Source organism: Arabidopsis lyrata (genome assembly GCF_000004255.2).
Source record: "Arabidopsis lyrata subsp. lyrata unplaced genomic scaffold ARALYscaffold_1, whole genome shotgun sequence".
Classification (NCBI taxonomy): Eukaryota; Viridiplantae; Streptophyta; class Magnoliopsida; order Brassicales; family Brassicaceae; genus Arabidopsis; species Arabidopsis lyrata.
This window is the reverse complement of record NW_003302555.1, coordinates 24,745,189-24,751,945: the sequence shown is the minus strand read 5'-3', so window position 1 is coordinate 24,751,945 and position 6,757 is coordinate 24,745,189.

The following is a 6,757-nucleotide window of genomic DNA, read 5'->3' as shown; positions in this document are numbered from 1 at the left end:
TCGTAGAGGTCTCTGTATTTAGCAGAGATATGAGGACTTGCGAGTCCGAAAAAACTTTGATGGAGGTGAACTCCATTCTAGACGCTGCGATCAGCGCTGATCTCAAGGCCAAAGCTTCAGCAGCTAGAGCCGATGGTGTATGGAGGCGAGTTGCCGAGCCCCGATGGATAACTCGATGATCTTGAGTCTTGAAAATCCATCCCATACCGCAGGAGCCAGAGGATGCGATCCGAGCTGCATCCGTGTAGCAAGAAATAACCTCATCGCGAGGAATTCTGTGAAAAGGAGCCTCAATAAGAGGTAAATTGAGAGAAAGAGCCTCAATAAGAGGTAAAATGAGAGAAGGATCCTCTGAGTGAGGTAGTGGAGTTGGTATATCCTCAATAAGAGGTAAAGCTTGTGCTCTGTTCCGCGAATGGCCATGGACTGCAAGGTTTGCCTCCTGCCATTCCTTTGCCGCAGTTATGGCTTTCAAAGCAGTGTCCTCCTCAGAGATAGCACGGTTTTCAAACACCAGTAGATTTCTCGATTTCCAAAGGATTGCACGTACCAACTCACAGCTCAAATAAACTGTAAGAAATAACAAGCCAGAATCGAACCTGGTAGAAAATGAAACCGGATCAAGACCGGAACAGAACCTGCATACTGCAGTAAAGGAACGCCTAAAGGCGAAATGAGAACCACCAAAGGGCACAAAAGGAGTAGCCAACAGACCCGAAGAGGCCACATGACGGTAAGCGCTCAGATCTAAGATCTGAGAAAAGTGGAGTGAAGGTGAAATGGGAGAGAAGATGGCAGACTCTAACTCTGGTCCAACAAACGAGACGTGGAGGAGTGATACCTTATTCTTATCTTTCTTAATATCTCATGCGTAAATATTATATCAATACTTAGATACCTACTTTACATAATAAATTTGTAATCAGCAACACTGATAATATTTATGTCAAACAAAGCCAAATGAAGAAAACTATTAATATAACATCCATGAGAACATAAACCAAAACGAAAATCACTATATTTGAACCATGTTACAATATTTCGTCTGATTCTTATAATTGTCACATGCCCTTAAATTGCAGCATCATTACTTGAGTCGAATTACCAAACGAAGAGTCTAAGAGATAACTATATTCTCTGCAATTGCAGTGTATTTAAAAACTAAACAAGTTATTAGGAACCACTTAGCAAAAGATAAAAAAAAACAAGAGATCACCCAAATTCTATCATCATATCAATAGAAAAAGATCACAAAACACGACTAAACTATTCAAAATACAATCCCAGAAACATGAATTTCTATTTACTCAAATAGACTAAAATACCTTTGTTGGGGTGTCTTTAAGAATTGAATCGAAGTTGGCAGTGTTCAATTCAACAGCTTTGTCGTTTTTTATTTGCGATTACAAAGTCGATCGGCGAATCAACTGCGAGCTCGGGGAAGAAGACGCGGGCGATTACAAGGCTGGTGAATAAAAGCATATGTTCAAAAGACATCAAATCGAATCAAAGCGCCATGTTGAAGACGAACCCTTCTCTGAGATTTCAAAGCTTTTCTTCCTTTTTTTCTCAATAGAGAGAGACACACAGAGAAGACGAAAGGATCTACTCAAAGCTTTCGGAAAGAGTAAACAAAAAGAAAGGAAAACAGAGAAAGAATAAAAAAGAAAAAAGGAAATCTTTGAATTCGAAGATGTTAGTGACGGAAGATGATGCTCGCTCCTTCGTTTAGAATCGTTCAAAAAAATTAAAGCTATCGGTGGTTGTCCAAGAAAAAGCGACAATCGACGACGACGGAGAGAGTGGGGGATTCGTTTCCGATCACGGTGGAGGAGGAGTGGTTTGCTGCGAGCTCAGAGATATGTCGTGGAGGAGTGCTCAGGCAGGAGTAAGGACAACATCAATTCTTCAAAGCCCAACAATATCAATTCTTCAAAGCCCATCAAAACAGCCCATTATTAGTCAGATCAAATAAAATTAACAAAATTTATAATTTTTAGTTATAACAAAAAAAGAGAAGGTGTACCCAAAATCAAACATAAGTTTATACCAAAAAACATAAAAAAAAAAATTAATACAATAATATCATAAGTTTATAATAATATATATATTTATTTATTTATTTATCCCGCGGGTCAAATACAATTATTTCGTATTTTAAGATACAATTATAAACTGTTTTTACGGGTTGGTCCAAAAACACACACTAATTAAAAAAAATTATTTATTTTTTTAAACTGACTCGAACTATATATCTTTTAAATAAAAGTAATACAAAAAATAACAAAATAATGTTTAATTTCAGATGACGGATTATATGGTGGTACGGATTTGGGTCGATATTAATACGGGACTATATACCACGGGTGAAATCCTAGAATTAACAAATCAAAATATAATTATACAATCTTAAACATTAAACAAAATGAATACAACTTTTTTTTTTTTTTGTCAACCGCACATTAATTAATAAATAACTTCTTGATTGGTTGCCCAATTAGGAGGAGAAGAGTTTACAAAAGTAACTTCAGAAAATAAAAGTCTAGAAGAACGGGCTAAGCAGTCCGCTTGAACATTACATAAACGAGAAATAAGAGAAAGCGAGAAGAACGGGAAAGAGACACGGAGAAAAACCAAATTCGTCTAGCAGATTGGAGAAAGCAGGCCATTCATCCGGTGACTGTATCATCGAGACTAACTCCGAGCAGTCTGATTCAAACACCTGACAATCGATCCCTCTTGAAAGGAAAATGAATACAACTTAAAATTTTAATTTTGTAGATAAAACGCATGTGACCCGCGGTGTATAATAAAAAATATTATACACAACAAATTCCTCAGTTTATAAAAAATAAAATAAAAACAAATAATTAACCCGCGGTGTACTGCGGGTAATATCCTAGTTATCAATAGTGAATTAACTACAACAAAATCATAACTACTACTCTACTCTTGATATGGTATGCCATTACAACCAGCTCTTATATAACTACTACTCGTCATTTTAGGCTAATCCATTTTTCATTTCACAATCGCTAGAAGATCTTCTTAAATTTGATTTTTCTTTTAAGTTTTTAATAATCGATTTTAATTCTATTTTTGCTAAAACCTTCCATCATAGGCTAATCCATCATATGTAGTATTTGTAAAACCTTATAAATACCCTGTAAAAAACCTTTAAAATACCTTGTAAATTTTTCCCGCCAAAATAATTGCGGAATCACTTTTCCCGCAAAAAAATTTTTTTCCCGTAAAAATTTTACAAGGTAGTTTAAAAGTTTTACAAGTTTTTACAAAATCAAATTTGTAATTTTGATATGTGCACATTCTCATGTTTTCCTTATATATTTGTGATATCTTTTATTAAAAGAAAAGTAATTTCGTCATTTTATACATAAAATGGGGTATTTTTAAAAATGGACAGCCAAATGAAGCATTTTTAAAAAGGGGTATTGAAAAAGGGGCATTTTTGTGAGTCTCTCTACTTTAATTCATATATTTAAAATCAATAGAAAAGTTTATAATATAAGAACATTTGAACATATATAAAGAATTAAAATAACATGGGATTGTTATATTGCAGGACAAAATTATATTGTAGGTCGGAGTTATATTGCAGAACAAGGTTATATGATGGGACGAATTTGAATCAAAAAAAAATTTTAAACATCATTAACCTGCTGTTTCAATACGGTTAAATCTTCATTTTGTTACTTTTTTAACACAACCAATATTAGATATATCGAGTGATCCTGATTAAAGTAAATTATATAAAACAAAAATTGTCTTGTGTTATACCATTACTTAATAACAATTGTAAACTATAAAATATAAATGTCTTATAAAATGATACAATTTGCAAAATTTTTTATATAATATATAACTATTCAATTTAAAAGTCACTAATTTTAAAAACAAATCGTCCCTCGGTGTACCGCGGGTTAAAATCTAGTTAATAGCAAAATATCATCTCCAACAGTGACAACTTTATGTTACAATTATTCATCTTTTATATAATATAAAGTATTTTGACGTAGTAGATGAGAATTATTGTTTATAATCCTCAGTTTTAAAAATAGTCATTGTTGCTGATATCTAAGTCCATAAATTTCTCACTTATTTTATTTTTTATTTTACAAAATTTCATTATATTTATTATCAAATACATTTATATCCAAATATTACCTATCCATGACAAAATGATTGATAAGCAATAATTGAAGAACACATTAACCATAAGGCTAATTAGAAATTAGATTTGTCACGAGAATAAACTTGTGGTTTAGTGCTAACTAGGGGAGGTTTCCGCGCCCGGCGCGGAGTTGTATGTTGATTAAAACCAGAATTAGTCATTTAGGGTTATAAGTTTTAGACAATTATTGATTTAATTTTGTCAAGAGTATAATTTTTATAACGACATTAATATAGAATTATGGTAAAACGCCATAACGTTTGATATATTATTGCGAGAAAATAGTGATTATTATCCTATGAATATAGTAAAATGCAAAACAGAAAACTAAAATCATTAGAACCAGAAAGTATAAATTTAGTAGTTTTGGTTTGCTCATCAACAACCAAAGATAATCAAAAGATCAAAATTGGATGTGTGACATTTGTCATTTCTTCTTGTTGGAAAAGATATCTCGCATCCTCGTTACATAATGACAAGAATGATTGAATAGAATCTGCGAACACTTGTATGAAGCAGTACCTCTTCGTGTACCTTAATTATCAAAGGAATATAGTTTCAATGTCTCAAACCCCAACAATACATGTTAAATAACAAAACCAAAACAAAATACTTTCACTCATTTCAGTTCTTGCAAATCTGAATATACATATGGTAATGTCATCAATACATTGCCTCCACTCAGCGAGAAATTTATTGACATAAAACCACGGTAGTCGATACCGGAGACGCTCACAACTACAAACAACAGAAATTTCGAAGGTACCAATAGTTCTTGACTTCGAATTTAATAATGTGACAATGACAATAATGTGACATCGACAATATTATGTTAACTTACAAAATCCTTCAATTTTTACAAGACATTGAAGTTTAAAGATTATGTTCATTTGGAAACTCCTTCCATTATCCTAAAGATATTGATGTCAAAACTCTTACGTTAATTTTGATATCATGCTCTTCCTCTCCAGACTATTTTAAATAATTGCCCACTCGTCAATGACTGGCTTCTTGGGAGAAAATTCAATCTGATGAGTGTTGTTTTTGTACTTTTGTAACAGAGTATGGGATGACCTCCTGCTCCTCTGTGAGATCTTTCGAGGTATGGAATTTGGTTTTCTCTAGGATTTATCCTCGACAAAGATTGTTTTGATTTTGGACTGAGATACTTCTTGGACCGACGCTCTTCTACCCATGAGATACTTAAATAATTGTTAACTCGTCAAAGATTGGGTTCTTGGGAGCAAATTCAATCAAATGAGTGTTGTCTTTGCACTTTTTCAGCGGAGTCTCGGGATCACCTCATCCTCCTCTGTGAGCTCTTCCTAGGTGTGGAATTTAGTTTTCGCTAGGCTTTATCCTCGACAAAGGTTGTTGTGCTCCTGGACTAAGCTACTTTCTTGGACCCGGCACTCTTTCTCTCTAGAGTCACATAATAATTGCCGACTCGTAAAAGACTGGCTTCTTAGGGACAAATTTAATCCGATGAGTGTTGTCTTTGTACTTTTGTAACGGAGTCCCGAGATCACCTCTTGCTCCTCTGTGAGCTCTTCCCAGGTGTGAAATTTAGTTTTCTATAGGGTTTTTCCTCGATAAAGGTTGTTTTGCTCTTGGCCTGAGCTACTTTCATGGACCGTCGAGAGTCACTTAAATAATTTCCCACTCATCAAAGACTGGCTTCTTGGGGCCAAGTGCTGTATTTTCACTTTTGCAACGGAGTCTCGGGATCACCTCGTGTTCTTCTGTGAGATTTTTCAAGGTGTGGAATTTGGTTTTCTCTAGGATTTATCCTCCACAAAGGTTGTTTTGCTCTTGTGTTGAGCTACTTTTTGGCACCTGACGCTCTTTTTCGGTTGAGACACTTAAATAAATCTCACTCTAATCGTCCTCTCCAGTCGTTAAAGACTGGTTTCCTGGGGACAAATTCAATTCGAGGAGTGTTGTCTACGCACTTTTGCAACGGAGTCTCAGGATCACCTCATGCTCCTCTGTGAGCTCTTTCGAGGTGGGAAATTTGATTTTCTCTAGGCCTTATCCTTAACAAAGGTTGTTTTACTCTTGGGCTGAGCTACTTTATTGGACCCAACGCTCTTCCTCTCCTTACACTTTTAAATAATTGCCGACTCGTAAAAGACTGGCTTCTTGGAGATAAATTCAATCTGATGAGTGTTGTCTTTGTACTTTTGCAACAGAGTCTCGAGATCACCTCTTGCTCCTCTGTGAGCTCTTCCCAGGTGTGTAATTTAGTTTTCTCTAGGCTTTGTCCTCGACAAAGGTTGTTTTGCTCTTGGCTTGAGCTACTTTCTTGAACCGTCGAGAGTCACTTAAATAATTGCCCACTCATCAAAGACTGGCTTCTTGGGGGCAAGTGTTGTATTTGCACTTTTGCAACGGAGTCTCGGGATCACCTCGTGTTCCTCTGTGAGCTTTTTCAAGGTGTGGAATTTGGTTTTCTCTAGGATTTATCCTCCACAAAGGTTGTTTTGCTCTTGGGTTGAGCTACTTTCTGGCACCTGGCGCTCTTCTTCTGTTGAGACACTTAAATAAATCTCCAATCGTCCTCTC